General features: G+C 35.3%; 1 protein-coding gene across 2 annotated transcripts in view; it reads left to right on the top strand.

Annotated features, from left to right (window-relative positions):
• LOC149528877 (uncharacterized) overlaps positions 1-9428 on the top strand; it is a 29011-nt gene extending 19583 nt beyond the window's left edge. The window contains exon 3 of one of the 2 annotated variants that reach the window (XR_016358546.1): positions 7684-9428. The gene's annotated coding sequence lies outside the window, so the exon portion shown is untranslated. Of the gene's footprint in view, positions 1-2423; positions 4156-7683 lie in introns of those variants that run through there. The other variant, XR_016358547.1, reaches the window with a different exon arrangement.
• The last annotated feature ends 4041 nt before the right edge of the window (positions 9429-13469 follow it).

Here is a 13469-nt window from a genome sequence, read left to right as displayed (position 1 = left end):
TCCAATTTGAGATCTGTTTGAAAGCTATCTGTATGACACTACCATTCCATCAATCATTTCTGACCTTATAAAACCTGTCATGGGCGAATGATAGGGCCTCGGATAATAACTCTGTGGATGTGCTGCTTTTGGATGATACCCAAATATTCCAAGATCTACTCGAGAGTGCATCATAAAATTCACACTAAGAGATTTCAGACTCCTGCTTTTGTCAACATATGCTGGTAAAATTGAGTGAAAAGATAGTATATAAATGGAGGCCTTAATTTTGCAAAAAATTGAGGTTCCATCACATTGAGTACATAAACATTTGGTAAACTAGTCAACACAACATATAGCTTGTGCTAATCATGCAAATTCTTATTTAGCATTTGCTTGCAATGAACAAAAATTGAAGGATCTGGAACCAATCACAGTGACTTTCTTTCAAAATCATCCATACATCATAAGAACATGAAGATAAAGAAGGAAATGCGTGCTGTTTTAATTAAATTAGACTTGCTGTTTTAATTAAATCAGACAGTTCACATTACAAGAGTTATAATGTGTAGAAACTGAAGTTAAAAGACAGTTTCTTTGTTTTCTGCAAAAGAAAGAAGCAAGAACTAAAACAATCAGGACCTTTAGTTGCCTTTTTTGAAGAAAAGATCCTGAAAATAGGGGTCAATTGGGCGAAACACTCGAGGGCTGGAGTGGACATCACACAAGGGTTCGGTTAAGTACATGACCTTTTTTGGAAATTAGGTATGAGTTGAGCTAAGTACATTGCCCTATTTTGCAAATCAGCTATGAATTTGGCTTGGTCAATTTCTTGGGGATGAATTAATATCTCTTGATACTCAACTTTCAAGGCTTCACTAAATTCTGATGACCCAAGTTGTTTGATTTTCATAATTTTTCTCTATCTTCTTTTATTCAGAAATCTTCTCATGGCCATGATTTTGAACTTGTTGAAATGATGTAGGTACTCCATATACTTGAATATTGAAATTGAACTTGGACTTCCAAAGGAAGTTCAAGTTTCTAATGATTTTCTTATTTGCTAGCAGACTTAATCATGGTGTTGCACTGGATCTTGGAATTCAATCTTGAGGACTTTGAACCTGATTTTGGATTTGCATCTTATTGACTTAATCTTCAACTTAAAAGCACCTTTGAATTGATGAACAATTTGTAGATTGATGGTGCTTGAGGTCTCAATGTTGTGTCATCAATGTTGAAATTATGTTCGCACTTGAAGCATTTAGCTCCTTGCTACATGTTTCAACTTGACACTTACCTTTCCACCTTCCTCAATTCTTTCACATTACAAAAGAACATTATCTTGTGATATTGCTATCAGGATTTAACTGTATGATTTTGAGTCAAACTCATTGACCCATGTTTCATGAGTAGTGATTCAACATGAATCCATCTCTCATGAGAATAAATAGAACACTTAGAACTCATTGGATCTCGGTGATGCTCATAGGGGTGAAGCACCGGGACTTCCCGGGAGGTCACCCATCTCAGTACTACTCCAGCCTGAGTGTGCTTAACTATGGAGTTTCCTCCATGGTTAAACCCAAAGCTTGCAACCCCATTTGCAAAACCTTCACCAAGTGTCGTGCCTTACGAACCATTCATTAGAAAGCCCCTTAATCTCATCGATTAATAAGTAGGAGATAATTTCCACAGCAAGTCAATTTGTGATATTGTTATCAGAATTTAACTGTGTGATATTGAGTCAAACTCATTGACCCATGTTTCATGAGTAGTGATTCAACATGAATCCATCTCTCATGAGAATAAATAAAACACTTAGCACTCATTGGATTTAGGTGATGCTCACAGGGGTGAAGCACCGGGACATCCCGGAATATTATCTTGGTAAACATTCAAATTTTCACATTTTAATTTCAAACCAAAAGAGTCAGTGGCAAACATGTAAAGTTCATAGCAACATTTGTGATTTGATTTCTTGAATTGGAAATCTGTTTTATATCTGCTGACTTTTATGCTAATGATAACGTGAATATTACATAAATTAATCATAGTCTAACAAATTCAATTCCAATCTTTCAACAGCACCTTCACAATGCCATTTAACATCTGGATAGCAATGAAATTTTTATTTTTTCAACCCGGCCTGATATGTTTAACCTCCTAACCTCTAGATTTTGTATCTTTATCGCTCGCCTGTAACTCATATTTCTTTGGAACTGAATTCCTCTTAAAAAAATCTGGGCTTGCACATTTCAATGGTCTTAGTCTCAATGTATTCCATATTTGATCATGAATATTGGTAAATGCTCTTCACAGATTCGACTTTTTTAAATAGAGTTCACTGCTGGTTGAAGTCAATTTGCCCTGCTTCTAAATTGATCTGCTTCTGACTAGTTGTGGCTGTCATTTGGAATGAAGTTGCAATTGCCCTTATACAGGTACTAGACTGATTGGTCATGTCTATTTGAAGAGGGTCAATATGCATATGGGTTGTTTTTAACCAAATTATATGGCTATGACCAAGGGTGGGAATTAGGGGCCAATCGGGCGAAACACACAAGAGCTGACACAGAAATCACACAAGGATTGGGCTAAGTACATGACCTTTTTCGGAAATCAGGTATGAGTCGAGCTAAGTACATTGCACTTTTTCGGAAATCAGCTATGAGTTTGGTTATTACCATGATTCTTCTTCTGTTATTTGCAGAAACCACCCATGAGTTGGGTGAGATCACTTCTACATTGCTATTTTAGGTTGAAATTTCAAGAATAGTTGGGCAAGAGATATATTGCACTGTGAATTATAGTTGGCTTGTTCAAGTCAAGACTATTCCTTGATTTGGCATTTTGTCTCGTCTTAATTGATACTTGCCTTACTCATTAAACTCAACCTTTCTATTTACTACTCAAAATTGGGCTTTTTGTTGAGCGCACTTTGATGTTTGGCATGGAATTGGACTTGGTTTGGGCCCAATGTCTTGATTTGGCTAAATTTGTGAGGCCCTTGTGCTTGACTTAAACACTCTGAAAATTACCAAGTAATGATTCAAATCAAATCCCTGCCGAATGCCATTCCTTGGTTGTTCACACAAACTTAATCTTAAATACTCACTTTCTTGAAGACTTTCCCAATCAAACTTGACTCTCTAAAGATTTGCAAGACCTCAAAATGTTGTCAATCTATATGACAGTCTACACCTATTAACAATGAAAACTAAAAAAAAACAGGGGTAGTCTCCTTGTGCAATAGGGTGATGGTGTGAAAACCTCACAAGACCATATAGAACAGAAAAGGACACATTACCACTCCCTTTACTAATATAGAGCCCATAACCAAGGAATGCATTGTGAATGGTTTAAAAGAGAGATATGAAGACAACACTTTAGGATAGTGCAAAATAGTTGTTGACAGTTTTATCATTAAGTGATCAATTGCAATTGAAAGAGTACAATCCTAGGCTTAGTCCTACTCTCTCAAGGGAAAAGAGAAGGCTAGGTCTGAATTGAATAGTAGCAAGACAGTAAGAGTGGAAATTAGAGATCCTTAAACTCACAGAATATTGTTTAGGAGTGTGTTCTATGATAAACAATGATTGTGTGTTGATAGTGAGGATGTATTTGGGTGAGAGAAGACAGTAATGTCAAATGCACTAGAGGAGGAACAAAAGACAGACAAGAAATGGAGTTTTAACTAATGCTGCAATATGAGGCCTAGAAAGGAGGAATTATGCGGTGAAAGCAGCAGTTATCCTTCATTTAGAGACCCCACATGGATGCTGCTTGCAAGACAAGTCCAGGGCTTACAAATAGTCAGTTGGGAGCAGTTTGAAGGCCTTTTTGCATCATATTCAATTTACGACCCAAGGAGGTATTTTATTCAAGTTCTGGTAGATTTCACGGGTGTAACAATGATATAAATTTGAATTTTGAAAATTGGTTGATATGCCTGATTTAATTTCCGATTGATGATTGAGGACTTGATTTCAATCTCTTTTCTTCATAAAAAGCAGAAAAAGGTCCCCTTTTTAGTTCTTGCTTTATTCTGGTGCATACAACAAATAAGAGACCTTGTGACTCATTTTCAAGAGTTTATTGTAACTCATTTTTTTTGAGCACTGTAATCAGTTTCTTTTCTGATTTAAATGAAAGGCAGCAAGTTGTCCTTCTAAATTACTTTTGTTCATTGTTGTGTTTGAGTGAATTAGAGCAAGTTATTGTGATTTATCTTCAAACATTTGATCTTTGTTCATTTCAGGCAATGTGTAGCAAGAAAATGTATTTTGTTTTGCTTGGCAGTAATGTTGATTTTATTAAAAGATAAAGAAACATTACATAAACTAGAGTAGTGTTTCAAAACCAGCTTCAAATTTACAATGATGGAGTCATAACTAAGAGCAACTTATCCAAAAACCTAGCAATTGTACCACATTATCGATTCATTCTATGAGTTCTGCTACTGTTATTATACAAATATATACAATGTGACATCAATTCCCCAAAATTGGGTGTAGAGCATCAGAATAACACACATTACATCCTCGACAATTACAGCTTTGTCGATGATAAGAAATCTTCCGACCTGCAATTTACATCAGTTTCATTCCTTCCTGTATGTTTTGCAATTCATCATTATGCAATTAGCAAAAAGAGGGCTCCAATCCCCGCTGTAACAAGTCATTTGTAAAACTGTAGGCCATTAAATCTTTAAACATAATTGGCAATAAAACTTTATACCAAGATTTGTAGTCTTCAAAAAAACATTCTTACACCTCAAATGTAGCCCAAACTACTTAGCTTGACAATTTTTCACAAAATTGTCAAAGAAAAACTAAACAAGAGAAACCAGGCCAACTAGACCAAACACTTGAACATTAGAGGGTGAAGGAAGATCATCCAGACTTAACCAAAGGGCATGAGGGATGAAGCCTTGGATTCTTGCTCTAAGCACAACATTAAGCTTCATTCCTTGCATGTCTAAGCTTCTACAATTTTTATTTGTTTCCTCCCATGCGCTCCTAAGCTTCTAGAATCTCTCTTCATCTTTTGCAATGTCCTCATCCATAATCTGTTGCATAACCAATAGTTTGAGGGAAAACCAAGCCTTCCTTGCCTCCTTGAATCTTTAAATCTTTTATGAAACCCTTGACAAATGGAGTGTACTTTGTTCTTGAGATTTTTTCAAAACCACTTTGTTCCTCGCCCAAGTTAATTCCAATACTAGGAATTGAGGCCTTAAGAATCTCATCTAAACCCAACAATGCCTCAGAAGGAACCAACTTCATCATTGTAAACTTGATTATGTCTTTACCTTCAACCAATTGTAGTGCCAATGCCATAATTATTGAATAAATTTCTATGTTGGTGCCATGGTAGTTTAAAACTTGGTAGAATATCTCTCCTCATAACTAGTCAATGACATCTGTAAGCTTGCGGTGGATACATTTGAACATTTCGCCCAAGTGATTTTTTCGTTGTGTCCATGGAAGGGGTTTTGTTGTTTTCGACATTGGTGAGTGAATTAAGTTTCCATTGTTTGCAGAGTAGCAATTTTTTGCTCTACTAATTCTTTACAAATTTACAATGTTTTTTAATTTTGAAGGCACACACCTCAATTACTTAAGGTGGTTATTGATGGAAAAACAATTAAGACTTGTCACATCCAACTTAGTACTTCAACAAGGAAAAAGAATGTGAAAAAGAAAAAGTCTCCCCTAAGCTATCTGAACAAGAAGTCAAATTAAAAGAATATATTGAAGAACTTCAAACAAAGGGAAACAATCCCCCTGAATCTTCAAAAGAAAAATCTTGTTCCATGATGAAGTGAACTTTATGTCTTGGTATAACCTTGGCAATACACTTTCCAAGACATAAAATGTATAATTTGTACATGCTATTAGACACTGGTTTGGATTTTAAATCTAGCTAGATACAATTGTTTCCTTACTAAGATATGGCAACACTTTGACACCAAGATTAGATTTTCCGATACATATGATTCTTCTTCCCTTTTTTGTTTTGCTCTTGTATAGTTTCCTAATGGAACCATCCATTATCTTCAATTTGTAAATTATGAAATTGATGGATATGATTGCTTGCTTTGAAGCTAGGCTATTAGTAATTGGCAACCAATTGAACTACATGCTAATAATGTTAAACTCAATGGTCATACCTTTGAGCAAGTACATGAACCTAAGGCAATTACTAGTAAAACCAGGGTAACATCTAGTTCAAAGAAAAGGGATAATAGGATTTAGTTTACTAGATAAGTTGATCAATTATAGGACGAATTCCAACAATTACAACTAGAATTCAATGAAAAAATCATGTCGAAGGACTTGACCAAATTAAAGAAAATTTTGGAAGCCAAACTTCCTTTGAAAAAATATGCAGAAGGGAAAGAAATGCTTCCAAAAGCAAGGGCAAATTCTTTTTTGTTAAGCAAATATGAAGCTGAATTAGTAAAGAAGGAGACTACTAAACTCCTATAAAAGGGTATAATTTCTACATCCCAATCATCTTGTGCATACCAAGCTATGTATGTTCCCAAGAAAGGTGAATTCAGAAATGAACTTCTAGAAAAAAGATTGGTTGTGAATTAGAAGCCACTCAATGAATAGGTACCTATAAGACAACCAAAACCCTTTGCCAAGTAAGGATAATTTTTGACAAGTTATACAAGGTGCAAATATCTATTCCAAATTTGATTAACAAAAGGGTTTTTGCAAATCTCTGTTCATCCCACTAATAGATATAATACTCATTTTACTATCCCACAATATTTATATGAATGGAATGTCTTACCTTTTGGCATTAAGACCACACCGTCTATATTTTATTACCACATCGATAACATCTTCAACTCGTATTCCAAATTTATATAGGCAAATATTGATGACATCTTGATCTTCAACCAATGCCCAAAGTCCCATGTGCAACATCTTCAAAGCTTTCTATTTGTTTGTCTTCAACATGGTCTTCAATAAAATCAACTAGAGGTGTGCTCGACGTCCTTGTCTCCGTTAGCTTCAAAGTTTTCCAGTGACCAACAGTTTTATACCCATATACACACTTCGGTTTTTTGTAGGATATATTGCCGGTACCACGGTTTAAATAAGAAAACTAGAGAAGGATTTTAGGCACAAACACAAAGATTTAACAAAAGATAACTTATATTACTTCAAAGGATTTTATAATAGAAATAATTATAAGCTCTGATACTAAATTTTGATAGCTGCAAGAACAAATAGATTTTAGATGGATTTGGACATGGTGGACAGTCTTTTTACTCATTGCATCACTCGCTTACAACAAAGACTTTAGATAGCTTACAACTAATGGCGAAAAAGAAGGGTTTGATTTTTCATAGTCTGCGCAGGTCTAGAGCATACACTCCACCTTCTTACCAACTAGACTAGGACTTTACACAAGAATTACACTCTGGACACTTTCTATGAAACTACTAGATGCATATTTGACAATTTCTTCAAGACCATCAGTTAATGTTTCTTTTAATATAGCTCCCCAACTTGTTTCACTGGCATCTGTTTCAACTATTTTAGGCAAATTGCTTGGAAGTCGTGGTGGTAATTGCTAACATTTGTTCTTAATTCTATTGATTGCTTCATCATGTTTAGCCATCTAGGGCTCTGGATTCTTCTTTGACAATTTGGTTAACAAATTTCTATCTTCTTGATGCAGAGAATCATGAAGAACTCTTCAAATTGCTAGGATACTATTGATCCAATCTTCTTTTTAGTATGAGAACACTTCACTAGACGCAAAGCAACATGAAATCACCAAAACAATAACATTTATGATAGGTTCTTTAATCCTATCAAAAGAGACATTATATATCCCTTCCAACTTCAACATTCAAATTACTTAATTCAATTGTCAACATATATTGATTATCACAACCATTAATCTTTGACAATTACTTCAACATACAAATTACTTAATTTCATATATTGATTATCACAACCATTAATCTTTGACAATTGTTCTAAATTTAGCCTTCTTGAGGTAGTTATTGAAAATTCCTTTGGTTGACCTTAACATCAAAACTAATTTTACTAGTAATAATAAAAGTTATAGAAAACTTAACTATCTACCATCTCTCCAATTCTTATGGTCTTATGAGCCCATCTAATTCCTCAACCACGATTCTAAAACAAATAATCAAGAATATACCTGCTTGCTATGCTCTTTGATAGACCTATACACAGAGGTCTATAACAGTTGCATGAGATAAAAACTTCTCAATCACACTGTTGGATCTTTAGAAAACTTAACCCTACACAACATATCCAAAATGCAACAACATTCAATAGTGAAATGTTGAGATATGGCCCTCGTAACAACACTCTTTTTATTTGTCATAAACAAGTAGGAAACTTGCATGTCTAATCCTTGCCTAGGGCATCAACATAACTTTTCAAAAACTTAACCAATCAGTCTCAAACCACATTCATTTGAAATTAAATTGAATCTACTTTTCAAAAATGTAAGATTCAACATTTTCCCATGGTTAAAACTCGTTCTATGATCAAACCCTTCTCAACTACCAAGAAAATGAAGGTTTTAAACATCTTTTTATTAAATTAGCCATAACTTCCTCATTTTTTGATGAATATGGCCCATCCACAAACCAAAAGGAAGCTTATTCAAAACTCTAACTATCTACATCGACGATACACTATTTTCAAGCTGTACAGGTCAATACAAGGCCTAGAAATAGAGATATAATAATAACTACAAAACAAGAAACTAGAAAATACTCCAAAATGCTTCCAATTTAGTCTCCTCCTCTATTTTGTTTTGAACGACCATTACAACACATTTATACCTTTGTAGGTAGTTATGACCTTCGTAACCAACTTATGACCACCTTTTGGTGCAAATGTTTCAAAATCGCAAATTTGGGAACATTGCACTTTTACAACTTTTATAGCATTTTTGCATTTTTGCATTTTTGCTCTCCATGACTTGAGGACTTTGTATAAACCCTCAAATCATATCAAAATGGACTAAACATGACCTTTTACTTCATATACAACCTTTCATTGTTCATTTTTACACTCTTGACCACATGACTAAATTAGGTTCATAACTATGACTTCTGGAGATTCTTTTACATCAATTGCTTCATAGCCGTACAAATGAATAAAAATGCATTCAATACACATGTTTTAGACCCATTAAATGAAAAATGCAAAACATTTGATCATCTTGTGGTCCTTTGTCCTCTAATTTTGTTTGTTCCATGGGTGCTCCTACACTACTTCTACAATATTTTGATAGAATCATGCAAGGCAGTTTACTAGGCCGAGGAATTGTTGAAGCTCCTTAACATGTAACAAATGCGAAGCAATGTATTTGTTCAAAAACACTATGCATGTGTCATATTAAATAAGTACTTTCACGATACCTATGCATTTGTCCAATACGCTTGCGCTTTAATTCTCAAATGTTGTGTATCCATTTAAAATGCACATATAGTTAGAGCTCTTGGGATATGTGCTAAACAAGTTTTCATTTGTTGAAACTTCACGTTTGATGAGGGTTCATGCACATTTGTTTAATACAGTTGCACATATGTTAAAGAAATGCATGTGCTTAGGATTTTTGTGCATTTGTTGAATAATGTTGCACATATGTTTAAATAGATAGGGTTTTGGTGTGAATGGGTTAAGGAACTCGCGAAACTTGATGAATCGGTTTGAGTGATAATTTAGGATCATGATTTGAATTTTTAACTGAGGTTAATTGATCTGACTAGTTTAAGTATCGTCATAGTGTAGTGTAATAGATACCTAATTAGGCATAGACAAATGGTAGATTTGTTTGATAAACATGTGATAAGATTAGTTGTAAAATGAAATTTGATCAAAATTCCAGATCTTAGAAATCTAGAATGTCTAATTTCATGCTATGTTGATTTTTGTACGAGGATATCTTAGATATTATAATGTTTAGGGAGCGGTTTCTCGACACATAGTCAGTGAGACCTTTCTTGACATAGAGTGATCATATATTGGTAGCGTCCTATGGACTGCATCACACATGGTATTGGTCCATGATCAGGTCCAATCTTGGCCTGTTGACAATGCTTGCGAAGAGATGACACTCCAAGATGACCACGTTTCATCTCCCCTCTAGAGAGATGAGTGTTACACTTGAGGATGCATATTGTATCCTTCGACTACCTATCACCAACGAGTTAGTATAGTATGATCAACATGGTGTATTAACAGAGTTCATAGATGTTTTCGTGGATGATGACTTTGAGGATGACGAGATCAACTAGGATTATATGGTAGACTCATATGATGCTCTACCCTAGTATTAGTTGGGATGATTGTAGGTTATATACATCCATATAGGAGATGGAGAGGATTTTAGATAGGATGGGGACAAACACTAGAGGATGATGGGGGAGGACACCATATTTGCTTGGGGAGTGTGTATGCTAACACACTTGTATCATGATTTACATCAGGTGATATAATAGTGTAGCTTCATTTTGTGTAGGGGTGACCTTGCTACGTGCTTGGGCATGGGAGCACATAGCTGTGACATGTCCAATCCACATGAGATGTGAGGGTGCAATAAAATCCTATGTTCATCGATATTTTGTCATTTAGTCCCATGAGATGTGAGGGTGCAAGAAAACCCTATGTTCATCTATATTTTGCAATTCAGTCCCTCGAAGCTGGGACACTTGGAGCATTGGAGGTATGTGTTTGATACCTTTGATTTAGTGATATGGAGGTCATATTTTGACTGCGAGGCCTGGGATGACCAGATGGAGTTGGGAATTGACAATAGAAATCCCTTGAAGTCACAACATTGTCAATCCAGAAAAGACTAAGTTTTGAGCAATTTTTAAAGGATAGACAAGTCAACCATAAAGATAAGAATGATAAATTAATATGGGGAGATAGAGGATGAGAAATGTGGTGTCAAAAGAGGATATGAAAAAATTATTAACTCACAAAAATGAGAGAATATTGATATCCCGCTTAACTTATGTTGGTACATGGCATGTCTTCCTAAAGTAGGTATCTTTCTTTAGGCAACTCTATAAAAAAAGAATTCTCATTGTTGATAGGTTTACCGAAATGGGTTTTGAGGGACCTTCAAGATGTTATCTTTGTGAAAAAGAATCTGAGACAACTGCTCATTTGTTGTTTCATTGCCCATACAATAGGAAATATTGACAATGGTTATGTCAAAACCTCAATTGGCAAACAACCTTTTTTGATAACCCATGTAATTTTTTAACAAAGTTGGCCCATACACAGGTGCTCTAATGTATACAAAAATCTTTGGAAAATCTCTTTATCTATTCTCATACGGGAATTATGGAAGGAGAGGAATAAAAGAACATTCAATTAAGAAAGCATGGATATAAACTCTTTCCTAAATAAATTGGAGGCTTGTATAATCGAGGTGGAAAACAATAACCTCAAAATTCACATAAGAAAGGAGGCTCCTCCTTTGAATGGATTGCATAAATGCGCAAGAATTGGTTCAACTTAATTAACCCTCCAATGACATACTCTAAAGATAACAAACAAGCTAAGGATGAGTGTAATTGTGAACCTCCTCTAGTTGGTTGGGCAAAGCTTAATTTTGATGGGGCCTCTAGGGGAAATCTAGGTCTAGTAGGATTATGCTGTATAATCTGTTCAAATAAAGTAACCTAGTATGATGCAAGAGCTTCTTGGGTTGCCTTGCTATCCTGTTCATCTTTGTTCATTCTGCCTGTTAGTGCCAAGTTCTAGTGGTTGCCAAGCTCCAGTTGCTGTCGAGCTGTCTAGTGTTGGCCGAGCATTTTTATATGTACCGAGCTATCCAGTGTTGACCAAGTGTTCCTTTGTGCGCCAAGTGAACCCAATGTTTGCTAATGTTCGATTCTTTCTTTGATCGAGTTTGTTTGTGTTGGTTCTTAGTTTGAGTCGACGTATGTAATTAATTTGGATCACGAATTTAAGGTTGACCTTTTTGTTATTTTTGTTATGTAGTGATCTAGAATCTTCTATAAGTTGTTTTGGCAAGTATAAATAAGGTGTATTTGGTTTAGGTTAGGAAATATCTTAGAGAGTGGAGAGCAGATATTCTTTGAATAACAAATTTGAAGTTGGATCGTCAATTTTGAAGTTGTATTTTGTTGGATGTAACCTAGAAGGCCTTACGGCTAGGCATGTATGCAAATAATTTGATGAACTAATAAAGCATTTTGAAGTTCCTTCTCTCCTTGGTGTTGTTCTCTATGTTGTTTGCTTCCGTTGTGTTACTCAACAAGGTGACTGGATAGTTCGGTGTGCCCCTGGTTGGTGCAGGAGCACCACCTCCACTTTCAAATTTAATACCTAGAGTCATTTTAGAATTTCATTAAATCAATGTTTAATGATGAAAATGTATTATAATTGGTGTATTTGATATTTGTAATAAAATGATTGAATGAGAATACAAAGGGACATAGGAATACCAAAGATCTTAAGGAAGTTGAACGGTTACATCGTTAAAGATAGTCTTTAAATAAGACACATGATAATGCAATATGGGGAGTTGATAGGTATAACATAGTGAAGAAGGGAGTGAATAGGGAGATTATCCATATTGCTCTCTAGTGATAGCTAGAGAGCCAACTATTTGCACGCACGCACGCACACATGCACGCACACACAAGCCCGCACACACATGTTAATGGTGTTAAGTTTGTTAAGTCTCATCTTTATCGAGTATAGTTAATTTCCCTATGTATTCGGTCTCGTTTCTGGTGTGAATAGATTCAATAAGTTGCGGGTTTGATGAGAATTGGTGTGGACATGTATGGAGTGCAAAACCTGTTCGTATTCTCTTAACCATTGGCTCATAAGGTGTTTGTAAAGGAAGAGTTGGTTATGGAAATCCAAAAGTCCATTCTTGTTTGAAAATGAAATGTGATAGAAATTTGAGTTTTGGGTTTTATGAATGCAGTCGGTTGTGGAAAAGGTGGCGAAATGTGTATCCATACCTCGTATGGATAGCAAGGAATGAGATGCACCAACATGGAAAATGGAGAGGGTGCAGATTCTTTGTGAAACCCAAATACAGTAAAAGAGAGGCTTGTAGTATTCATATGTGTGCATACCAAGCATATAGTCAGCTGACAATACATGACGTATTACACTCCAGTTTATAGCAAGATACTGGTATAGCTTGAGTTTTGATATGGGAGGAATCCTTCTTTGTCAGTATTTGATAATGACAAGAAGGTGGTGACATTCTTATCATAGTGTGAGAGGAGTTAAGTTTTTGCAGTGAGACAAAAGGTGGTGGTTGTTTTATCAACCACAAATGTATGTTTGAGTTTGCACTTCATTATATAAATTCAACCAAATAAAAGGTGGCAGCTTCTTTGTTGGCAAGGAGTTAATAAAGGAGTTTGATAATGGGAGGAAGGACAACTTGCATTCGAGGCTTTTATTATTACGCCT

Source organism: Cupressus sempervirens, chromosome 11, assembly GCF_028749045.1.
Source record: "Cupressus sempervirens isolate cs-2001-9-10 chromosome 11, ASM2874904v1, whole genome shotgun sequence".
Lineage (NCBI taxonomy): Eukaryota > Viridiplantae > Streptophyta > Pinopsida > Cupressales > Cupressaceae > Cupressus > Cupressus sempervirens.
Note: the sequence above shows the minus strand (reverse complement) of the source record. Positions and strands in the feature narration are given on the sequence as shown.